The sequence below is a fragment of the Haemorhous mexicanus genome, chromosome 6 (assembly GCF_027477595.1).
Source record: "Haemorhous mexicanus isolate bHaeMex1 chromosome 6, bHaeMex1.pri, whole genome shotgun sequence".
NCBI lineage: Eukaryota > Metazoa > Chordata > Aves > Passeriformes > Fringillidae > Haemorhous > Haemorhous mexicanus.
This window is the reverse complement of record NC_082346.1, coordinates 51,525,186-51,536,819: the sequence shown is the minus strand read 5'-3', so window position 1 is coordinate 51,536,819 and position 11,634 is coordinate 51,525,186. Positions and strand designations below refer to the sequence as shown.

Here is an 11,634-nt window from a genome sequence, read left to right as displayed (position 1 = left end):
AACCCCATTCCCCCAGATGGGGCACTCCGTGACCCTCAGTGGCACAAGGAGCGAAGGCCCGGGCCTCGGCCTCCCTCCCAAGATGGCGGGCACCGCCCTCGCCTCAGCGCCTCCGCGCGCCCGCCGCCCCCCGCCCCAGCGCGAGACCCGCCCGCCGCGGGCACGGCCGAGCGCCCGCTCCGCTCCGGCGGGGGAAGGGAGGAGGGGAGGGAGGGAGGGAGCGCGCACGCACGTGAGCGCCCGAGGCTCTCCGGCAGTGGCTGTATCCCGCCCTCCCATTGGCCGTCTGGAGAACCTTTCACCTTTTACCCGGCTGCGGCCGCCAATCGCCTGCTTCCTCTCATAGCGTGGGGGGATGAGGAGCGTGCGGACTGCGCAGGGCGGAATTCTCGGAGCGGGGTTGCGCCGTGGGCGCTGGGCGGCCCCCGTTGGTACGGGCGGGAGGGGCGGGGGCGGCGCTCCGTTTGCGTAGCGCCGGCCGTAGCGCAGGGGCAAGGGAGGGAGGGGGAGGCCGTCCCAGGCCCAGGTGAATGGAGGGACCTGACAGCTGCGGGGACTAAGGCGGCGGCGGCGGGGAAATGGCGGCGGCGGGAGCACAATGAGACGCGGCCTGTAGTAGGGAGAAGCGCCGGGCTGGGTCCGGTCCGAGCAGGTAGGAGATGGCGCGGCGGGGAGCTGCATGGCGGCCGAGCGCGGGTGTGTCGCGCCCGCTGGCCGCAGCTCCCGCGGCCCCGGCGCCGCCGCCAGCGGTGTGGGATGGCGGCAGTCCGTCCCTCCCCCCCGGGGCCCGGGCAGTGCTGCCCCACCTCCGCCCCAGCGGCCCTCCGCGCCGGCGCCCGGGCCCCGCGATCGGCCTGGGCAGCTCCCCCGGCGTCGGCGGGGCCCGCACGGCCGGGCCGCGCTGCGGCCCCGCTCGGCTTTGTCTGTGAGCGGCGCCCCCCGGGCAGCCGCGCCGGAGCCTCCCGGGGGCTCCGGGGCCCTCCCGCCGTGTCCGGGGAAAGCAGTGGCGGGTAGTGAAGGAGTTTAAATTCAGCAATGCTGATGTTAAAGGCGGTATAAGAATGTCTTGGCTCGTCTTTGCTTCATTTCCATCCTTTTCTAGGTTAAATTTAGGCAGCATGGTTAAAGGCAGACCTGCTGTATGAATGTGCGTTGAAAAGTGAAATGTTAAAAGACATATATTTTGCACAGGACTTCGTTGCTGTGTTAGGTAATATAGATGTAGCCCGCATGAGTAGAAAATAGGGGGTGATACTCATACCTGACAAAAAAAAAAGTTATTTTTTGTGTGCATTATGCTTAATCAGAAATTGGTGTTCAATAAAAGTGACTCTCAAAGTGAATAGTGAATTTCGGTTAACTGCTAACAGTCCAGAGGATGTTTGGTATTTCAGATCAGCTTTGAGTATTTTTGATATTAAGATTTTGGTCTTCAAGTTAGGTGGTTGGCTCAAGTGATGAAAGTGTGTAGGTTGAAAGATTGTCTTCCATTTTCTTTCCCTAAACGTGGTAATCAAAACAGTTAACTTTGCAGACACTCAGTTTGCCCTGTTTTACTGTGTTTTATGTATTTTCTTTAAATAAGCCACTCTGGATGCTCTGCTGAAATGCTGACTGCACGTGCATGTTCTGTAGGTGTGGGTGGTGTTTGTTTTAGCAGGTTCATACAGACACTAACTGAAATTCATTTCATAACTATTTTCCTAAGTTCCTCTCTTAAGAGAGTCTTTTTTATTGTCCATCTCCACACTTTCGTCCATGAGCTTTGAAGATGCTACTAGCAGTTTTCAGCTGGAAGGTGCTTTTTTTACATGTTTAATAATTGGGTTGTTTATTAATTGGTAGGGTTAAAAGTCTGTATATATTTATTCAGGAGTGTTGACCCTGAATTAGCTACTGCAGTTCTTCAAAGCATCCTGATAATTCAGTTCTGTGAAAGTGGCAGGTCAGTACTTGGCATCCACAAAGCGATTAATATGAGAATTAGCAATTAATTGAGAAGGCAGTGACATTAGTATGTGGTTGTATAAACCTGTTCTCAGTCCCTGTGTTTAATATTAAATGCAGTTTGGGTATTTTCTCTTTATCTCCCTTCTACGTTAGAAAGGCTGTATTAGGCTAAGAGAAGTGTAGATGGAAAATTGACTAGGGCTTTTCACGTGAGGAAGGACATACCAGTGAAGGGATAACAAACATCACAAAGGGAGTCATGAAGAAAGTAGAAGAAGGAAGTGTTGATTGTTTGCTTGTTTCTGCTGTTTTTGAAGGATTTTTGTATCCAACACACTGAACACAAATGTGATACTCCTTTATGTTGTGTGTAACTGACCAACGTGGTGCATCAGTCTATTTGGAATGCCAGAAGTTTACCAGACAGTTGAAACAATTAATTTGTGGTGAAACTCATCCAAGGCTCTAAAAAGCAGAGTATCTTTTCAGTCTTGGCAAACACCAAGGTGGCTGGTCCATGGAAGGTACTTCTGCCTGCCCTGCAATTACAGAGCTCCATACATGTCCTCCACTAGTTACTGGTAGGGGGAAGCCAACCAGGCTGTTTTGTCTGTTATATTACACAAATGTTTTTCTAGAAGTTATACTTTTTTCTCTTTCTTTTAAAAAATACATTGTTCATCTGTAGCATTCAAATGGAAAAAACCTAAAACCTGCAGTTTAAAAACAGATGTATTTTCATGGGGTTTTTTTGTAGACAATAGATGTTTCTCCTTTCCCACCTCAAAAATGTGCAAAGTACTTTGCCACTTTTTCAGCAAAGTGTATGGATTTGCTTCAGCCCAGGTGCTCAGAGTCTGAGTGTATCTGCTTGACCTGTGCTGGCTTTCAGTATGAACTAACTAAATGTGCATTTATTTGTACTGAATGCAAATTACTGGCAAAACCAAATGAAAACACATTCATCAAGGAGTTATTTAGCAAAATGGATAAAAAGAGCTGAAATAATTTGATTTCTCTTTAGAGAAGCTCTAGAATAAATGTGAGAGCAAGAATTCAGGAAGATTTTGAAAAGGATTCTGGGGCTTTAGGGTCGATGAGCATTTCAGTAAGTGCGAAGACTACAGACAGGTTTTTTTATTTTGGGGCATAGGTTAATCTATTGATACCAAAGGGGATTTTGCCTTTTTTGCTTTTATATATTCTCTATATTCTTTACATATGTATTTTTAGCTTTGTAGCCTATTATGGTATTTGTAGCTAGCATTTTACTTACTCCATTGGACAGAAAGACAAAAGAAATTCCCCAGTGGCACCAAGCCCTGAGGGTCCAAGGTTATGTCCTCTGGGAACTGTGGTCAAAATGACTTCTCAAGACACATTTTCATGAACAAAGTTTAGTTATTATCCTAGGGGGAGTTTCAGAAAAGGGTAGAACCAGGGGGAATTGCCTCATCACTTATGTCTCTAACTGGGGATTCTTGTAGGTTATGCTTATTTCTAAACATATAAAAATTGTATCTGCTTGATGTTATGTGTGCATCTTCAGTGCTTTTCATCCAGCATTTATGCACCATAAGGACCCTTGTAAAGGTAACCACTTTTAGTCACCTGTGTCTGGGTCATGATTGTAGGGCCAGTGGAAAGGCATCACTATCAGGCAACAGGTAGAACTTCAGAACATTCTGAGATGGGTTGTTCTGTTGTTCCATAATTCTCTCTGACCTTTTTCTCTCTCATGTAGGTAATACAGACTAGGGAATATGCTGAGCCTGGTAGATTGTTGGCAGAACAGCAAGGTGGCTCCTATGTCCCGGTGCCTGACTGTAACCAACCACTGGCCATCTGCATCCCATCACCTTCATGTGTTCAAGTAAATTCTTCAGACTGATAGCCGAAGTTTGGTTTTATTTATAGAGATATTTTTAGGAAGTGCTACTTTTAAAAAAAGTAAAAAGTATCATTGTAGCATTGTGTAGAACAGGAGCTTCTATAAAATGTTTGGAATGTGCTTTTAGAATGCTATATCCTGAAGGCTAAGAATAGTTGAAGTAGATCAGAAAGGATGATTTTGCTTTACACCTTCCTGACATCTATTTTTTCATCCTTTAGTGTTTCATGAGTACTATATGTATTGTAATAAACCAGAAGAGAAGAAACTTGATATATAGTAAGAACTAAAAGTTAACTTTTTAGCTGAAGTTACAGAATTCGTCGACATTTCAAGTTTTGGTGTTTAAACTGTATTGACTGGGGTATGGTGGCTTTAGGACTGTTACTAAAATAAACATTCTAAAATACTTAATCTATAGAACAAAGTAGTGCCCATTTTAATGTATGCCGTGTTATTATATTAGGTAAACTCTTGGTTTTGATAGTTCTTGCATTCTTATCTAGGAACATAATTTTTTCAAGTTTGTGTATTTAGAATTCCCTTGTTATTTCTGCTCTGTATTGCGGACTGCATTAGTTAAATTGGTTTTCCATCCTATTTGTTATCTTCAAAATCATACAGTCAAGAAGCAGAGAACTGAGACTTGTGTCAAGGAATTTACTTGCATTGTTGCACAGCTGGAGGTGTTGAAAGGCTGTTCTCTGATGGGAAAGAGAAGAAAGGGCAATATTTTCCAGTTTCTCCTGTTGTAAATCCTCCTGGTGGATCCAAGAGACTTCAGTACTGCTTGTTGTGGTCCTTCCTTGAAATGCAATACACTTGCCGGTTCGTGATCTGTGTTTTGATTGGCATGGGTGTTACTAGTGAATTCCTTCTTACCAAGACAGAAAATCAAAAGAGTTCTTTCTTGATCTTTGCTAATGGTAGTAGAAAATCTTGGTTTGCTGTGTTTTCTTCCCTTTATGTCAGCGAGTCAGTACTTCTATGATGCAAGCTAGCAGGATCAGTTTCTGCCCATGTTTTAAATATTCTGTTATTCTTCATAAAGGATTAATTCCTTTGGGTTCATTGAATGAACGTGAGAGATCTGAGAGGCAGCAGGGTAGCTTCTGACTTGAAGGGTTGGTTTATGGAAACAGAGGTGGTCAGTTTGGGACTGTTTTAGCTGGCCTTGGGATTTTTTTGTTTGTTTTAAATATCAGTAGCCTTGTGTTTTCATTTGTGCAAATGCACACACAAACATAAAAAAACCCTGACCCCAAATGCTTATTTGAACCAACCCCTTATTGTTAGTTACTAAAACCTGTTTTCTGGTGCCTGTCTCCTCTTTTGGATTCTGATTCTTGATAATTTGTCAAGCCGTGTAGCAGCCTTTTCCTCAGCTGACATGCTAGTAAGTAGCTGGGTAGCAGTAAAGAATATAAGAGTATATGGTCTTAAGCATAAAGAATATATGGTCTTAAATATAAGAATTTAGGAATTTTATTTTTCAAAACTGGAGTTTTAGACGTTCCCACTTATTGATTGCATAAATCTCCTTTCCTTAGGAAGTGAGGTAAATACATTTTGCTTTTTAAAGCTAATTTGTATGATTCCACTGAGGTGATTTGGCTATGCAAGCATCTCTGGGCTGGCTACCTTTGCAATTCATGTTTCTCTTTCATTTGCAAAGTCTGCTTTGTTTCTGATCTAGACCAAGTTCCTTACTGCTTTCTTGGAGCTGTTACTAGCCTTTTATGATATTTCTGTTCTATATTTTTTTCTTCAAGCAGAAAGGAATGAAAAAGGCTTAGCTATCTAAAGGTGAAGTTGCCTTGTAGTTTGTAATAAAAACTTTTAGAGGTGATCTGATTTCTAGACAGCACTTGAACCATTCAAGACGTAATTTCTCTCACTAAATTTTGGCAAGTTAATTCAGGTGTTTTTATTTTCACCTCCTCTTTTGAGTTTAACTTTCAAGTGCATAAATAAAAGACATTTTTTGGATATTTATATTCTGCATACCTTAAAACATTTGAGTGTATTTAATCTGTCTTATTAACTGGGGTTTTATTAATTAATAATATTATTTGATAGTATATTTTCTTTATTCAGGATATTAGTGTCTGGGATCAATCTTAAGCAAGACTTTAATTCCTCACTGAAGCTGTGTATTCCTGAGCAGGCAAACTTGAGCTTTGCTATATCTTCATGGTCAATGGCTACTAGGCTTTTGGTTTTGGAAGAAGACATAAAATGAAAGTCCTTACAATATAAGCAAATGTCTGGTCAATTTTCTTTAGTGACTCACAACCTTTGCCATCTTTCAACTAAAGTTAAATGCCCATATTGTCAACTTGCTATGTAAAGTTGTTAAGAAGGAATATGACCTCTGTTAAAATTTGTTTTGGGGGAAAAAAAAAATCTATGCTTCTCCCTTTGCCCCCAGCTACTGAAGATAACTTTTCATGGTTCTTGCTGTCTTACATAGTGCTATCTCAATGACCTCCAAGACTGTAGAAACGAAATTATTATTGGAGATGGATAATGAGCATAAAAATAAACTACTTCTTAAAACAAAAATACCCCAAACAAGCACGCATTTAAACCTCTGTTTCTGCTTTGTGTTTTATGAGTCCCCAAGATGATGTATGTGTTTTTGTCATTTGTTCTTCTTGCTGCCTATACCTTCCTGTTTGTGTGATACAAAGTAAGAGGAATATTGGAATTATGAATGTTTTCTACCAGTTTAATGAACACACTCAGCATGAATGGCAGAGACTGTATGGGGAAAGTGACTGAAGCTTGTTACTCAGAGCCATGGGATTATCTTTGTATCTTTTTCATTATTTCTACAGTTACTACCAGCAAGGTCTCATGGACTGCCTCACAATTTTTTTACAACTTGTAAAAAAAGCATGTGAGGAAAGGTTTTCCTTTCTTCGTTGTTTCTAAAGAATATTGAACTCTGTCAGTATTAGCCACAGGACTAATGTGGCTAATACTGACACTAAAGAAAGATAGCAAGCTGTAAGTGATGGGGCAACAAGAAACTGTCTGTATACCTGCAAAGATTATTAATCAAAAAATAAAAACATATCCACGTTTTTCCAGAAATGTATACCCAGTGTATCCATAGGTTTATATAGTGAATAGATAAGTTGATTTGTTTACTGTGCAATCAGTCACAAAGGCTCTGAGTTAATTAAATCTTCCACTACAGAAGTGTGGCTGTACCACCTACTGAGTGATTTGGAAGCAGTGGGTTTGAGGCATGATGGGTGATGAAGCTCTGGAGGAGAAAGTGTGTAGGTTTTAGGAAAGTAATGCATTTTTATTGTAAAGTATTTAATTGAAAAAAGGATTGGAAGAATGCCAAAGACAATTATGAGCTCTGTGGGTTTTTGAAAGACGTATGATCAACTTCCAGGAGATGAGCAATTTTCCCTGTTGTAATCCTTGCATAGTTAATGCTTTGCTATGTTGACGTTAAGAAGTTAAACCTGCCTTAGTTAACAGTAAGTTGTATGGAAAATGGTTTTCTAATGACTGTGTGTTGTCTAAACTGAATACAGGATGAGTTTTTAGTGACAAAATTCATCATTTGTTAAAACTGTACTGACCATTTGTTATCTCAGCTGATGAGGATCTGCAGGGAATTATTGGACGATTTTAGGGCATGTAGTGACTGGCATAATGATGAAGCAGGTGCTGATTCCTGGCTGGCATTTGGACTACTATGCCACTAGTGCTACTAATGTATACATTGCCAGCGATTAGGAGTTGTTAAAACCTTTTATCGGTTCATCCCCTTTCTGCAGTCTGCTGCCTGTAGGTGTTTCCTCTGGCACCATTTAAATAATTTGGGACTACACAGGAAGAAGTTTTGGGTTTGGAATTTTTATTGGTCTTAATGTAACACAGTTTAGCAGCAGTTGGCAATAGAGAAGAGAAGCTGGTGTCTTATTTTAAATTGCACAGTCAAAAACCTGTTGAATCCAATTTCCTTGTTTTCTATAATGAAGGCATTCAAGTGGCTGTCAAAGTGGATGACAACCTCCTCGTCATGGCAGCTCTAATATTCCTCTGATCAATATCAGCTACTCAGTTCAGCTTGCTGAGCCAGTAGAAAACTTGCCTAGGTCTAGGAAAAAAAAATGCCATTTGGTTATATTGTCCTCAGCCGTTTTTCTCCCAGAAAGTCAGACAAGTGTCCAAGCTGTTAAAGAAGGGAAGGAGCAGAGACAGTGGGGTTCCTTCATTGAGCACTAGATTGTCATCAGATTGGATCTACGGTCTCATGAAAACTAATCTCAAGCTACTACTTCTCACCAATTAATTGAAATAATTGTACCATGTTTTTCTCGACTTTATACTTTCTCACTTACTGTAATAGCTGCTGTTATAAACAAGTGTGTTATGACAGTAGTTTTGTGGGTTTGTGTATGAAAATCAGCTGTGGTAAATCTAGGATAGGAACAAAGTGGGGGGAAAATTATGCTATGAAAATTAAAGAAAAAAATTGGATTTAACAACACTTCTTTAGCAAGTACTATCCTGAGATACGAACAACTTTTTAATAAAAGTAACTATAATCAGTGCAGTAATCAAGCTGAACCACTTAACAAGACTAATTCATCTAAGAAACAATTTATTCTCTGTGATTTCTTTCATTCTTTTATGGTCTGACTCAGCTGTTATCACAGATGACTTGGAAACAGTTGTGGAGGCAGCAGGTAAAAGGAAGAGAGGGTAAGAGTGATGCTTTGGGGTGTAACAGTGCTTGTACTAAATGCACGGTAAGCTGTGACCAGGAAGCCTTTATTATACAGTGTTTTGTCTTGCTGCTGAGTGAAAATGAAAAAAAAAGTGATAAAAAGAAACCTTCCTGTGCTTTATTTACATCAGGAATTTATTTCTTCTCTGATTGTTTTAGGAAAAATTTGACTGTACAACCAGCTACAGATTTTTATAAGCATATTTAAGAAAGCTAAAGTGAAATACTGATCTGGTAAAATGATGGGATGTAAAACCTCTGCACATGCCATGTGCTTAATCCTACTAGAAGAGGAATGAAAAGGTCACTCTTCTCAGTGACAGCTTGCTCATAAGGATTTAAGGCACTCTTCCTTTTCAATCTACTTCATTGCTTTAGTTGATTAGTCTCAGTTCTCTAAAGTCTTGTCTGTGCAACAAGGTCAGACTTAAAAATTTTTAACTTAAAAATCACATACCTTTTAAAATTTTATTTCAAAACTACTTTCCTATTACAAATCTTAGAGGCCTAGATGTTGGGTTTTGGTGTTTTGTTTTTGGGTTTTTTTTCCTTTAGTGGTTTGATGGGTTTTTTTCACCAGTCTTCGTATGCAATTGAAGTAGCTTGAATTGTAAATTAGGAAATTACAAAAAAGGTAATTTCTTAAAATCATTAGTTAAAAAGAAGTGAGAGACTTGCTGTTCAGGGTTGAGAAAGCAGTGCTGAGGAAGAGGAGAGAAATCTCCATTGAAAGTTAGGCATGTAATCTGCTTAAGTCATTATGGAAGTCATCAATTATCTGCCTCTTTAGGCATCTTAATGCATCTATGTATGCCTACTCAAATAAGCTGCTCAGTAGCTGATGAAAGCAAATGATTCATCAATGAAATTGAAAGTCACTTGTATTTAAATATTTATTCTGAATAATTTCAGCTTTTATTATTATAAATATATGTTTGCATTAATTGAGTTAAAAATTCTTTCCAAGTACACCATAGTATGCAGGAGGAAAGTTGTTCTACATAATTCAGTATAACAATTAATAAGGATAATGCTGTGGTTACTGCAATGTTGATGGCTGTGATGCTGTTCTTCTAATTAGTCAGATGCCTGTGTTGTGTATCAGCCTAAATGATAGCAATATGGATGCAGTTGTTTCTAAGGAAAACTATAAAAACAATGTAAGTTCCCAACTAATAGGGTAGTTTTGTAATAACCCTAGATTTAAGCTTTCCTAGTATAAATCTGGGATGTTTAAAAGTATACATCTAAATTGGGGATGTTAATGCCTCGGATTTAATTGCACTTGCTGTATTGGCATGTTAATGGTGGAGTAATTAACTTTAAAATGATTGATTATTCCTTGTTGATAAAATAAATTATTTGGTATGTAAAGACTTACAGTAAGGTGTTGGGGTTTTTGGTTTTTTTCCTTTTTTTAAAACCTGAAGTATCTCTGCTTTTCCAAATCTTTGATTGCATTCATGTCCTTTTTGATTACTTCTAGAAACTTGCACCTTTCCTTAAATTCCCTCATAACTAGGTCGAGTTCTTAGTCTCTTGCATGTTCCCAGTGCTTCTTCTGATCCAGCCAGTCTGACTGTATGTTCATTACAGCTGTCCTTCACTTCTGTGCTGCTTCATGCATGTCTTCAGAGAGTCTGGATTTGACCTCTGGAGAAACACAGTCTGACCTGCTGGAATTGGTCATCTGCAGGGTACTGTGAGAATAAATGAGGGTAAGAAAGTACTCTTAATGCAGTACTCATCATTAAGTGAAAGAATGGGTGCATGCGCAGAGCTTCCCAGACTGGAGGAGTGATACAGTGATAACTGTAAGAGATTCTGTGGGAATTTGAATTTTGTTTCCCCCATTCAGAATGGAGATGTGTTCTACTGTTTATCTCATTCTTCTCTCATTCCTTGTCAGTCACCAGGAATGTACCTGCCAGGCTGTTACTGTGTTCTTCTAGTAGGTCTTAATATATCCACAGTAGAAGCTGAGCACGGCAGCAGGAGAAAGGAGGGGTAGTCCAGGCTCTGCCAATGCAGCTGCTAGTCAGCCTCACAGAATTTGGCTACATGTTTTTCTGAAAATTGAGAATTATTGAATTAAGAAAACACCTCAGGTTTTGCTCATAGTTGCCTGATGTTGGCTACTTAACGTTGCTGCAATCAAGCTACTGTACTTCTGGTAATTAGATGATACCAGGCATAATAATTGGTGGTTTGGCAACATCAATGCAAACTACAGCTGATGTGGTAAGCACAGGAAGGAATTCTTTCTTTCACTTTATATTTTCTATTTTTTGATAACTAGGATTTGTGGAGCCAGTAATCCTGAATACAGCAAAATCTGTGCTGTTGTTTTTACACAGGAGTCTCTACTCAAACTTGTATGTTTGGGTTCTGCTCTGATAATGCAGTTCACAACTGACTGAATTACAGTTAATATTACAGAAGAAAGGAGCTCTCTTCAACTAATGGCTGTGGACTAGTGTCCTGTACATATGTGTGTCTTTTTAAATGTAATACTGTGTAAATAATACAAACAGGGACTGGAATTGAAACAAGTTTAGGAATATAGTCATTCTGAGTTTGCTTAGCAGAAGAGTTAATTGATAGGTTTAGTACTATATTAACTTAGTTATATTGTTTCCAGTAGCCAACATAGTGTCAGAAACCTTCAGTTGCACCATTTACAGGGATTTAACTCCTTTAAAACATTATCTATGACTACTCAGGCCTGAGAAATAATAATATAAAAAATGTAATTAACAATAATTTAATTTCTCTTTCCTTCTAAATTGCTTCTATAATCATTAAATGAGTATTCAGTAAATACTATATCCAGTATTTACAACTGCTTGAATGTCTGGAACAATCCTGTCATTTGCATATCTGGGAATGCTTTTGTATTTATGCAGGAGTAGCTCTCACTTCATTCTGGAAAATGAAAGGTAAAAAGTTACCTCCACCTTCATGCCTCCCGATCTTTTTTTTTTAAAGATTGTTGTAGCAAAGCAGCTTATTTCAGGTTTTAAAGCTTTTGTTA

At 39.8% G+C, this 11,634-nt stretch overlaps 1 protein-coding gene across 4 annotated transcripts in view; it reads left to right on the top strand.

The window, feature by feature from the left end:
* The first annotated feature begins 346 nt into the window (after positions 1-346).
* The window catches only part of DICER1 (dicer 1, ribonuclease III), a 64,122-nt gene continuing 52,834 nt past the window's right edge, over positions 347-11,634 (top strand). For 2 of the 4 annotated variants that reach the window (XM_059850242.1, XM_059850240.1), the window contains exon 1: positions 495-652. The gene's annotated coding sequence lies outside the window, so the exon portion shown is untranslated. Of the gene's footprint in view, positions 432-493; positions 653-11,634 lie in introns of those variants that run through there. The other 2 variants (XM_059850241.1, XM_059850243.1) reach the window with 2 other exon arrangements.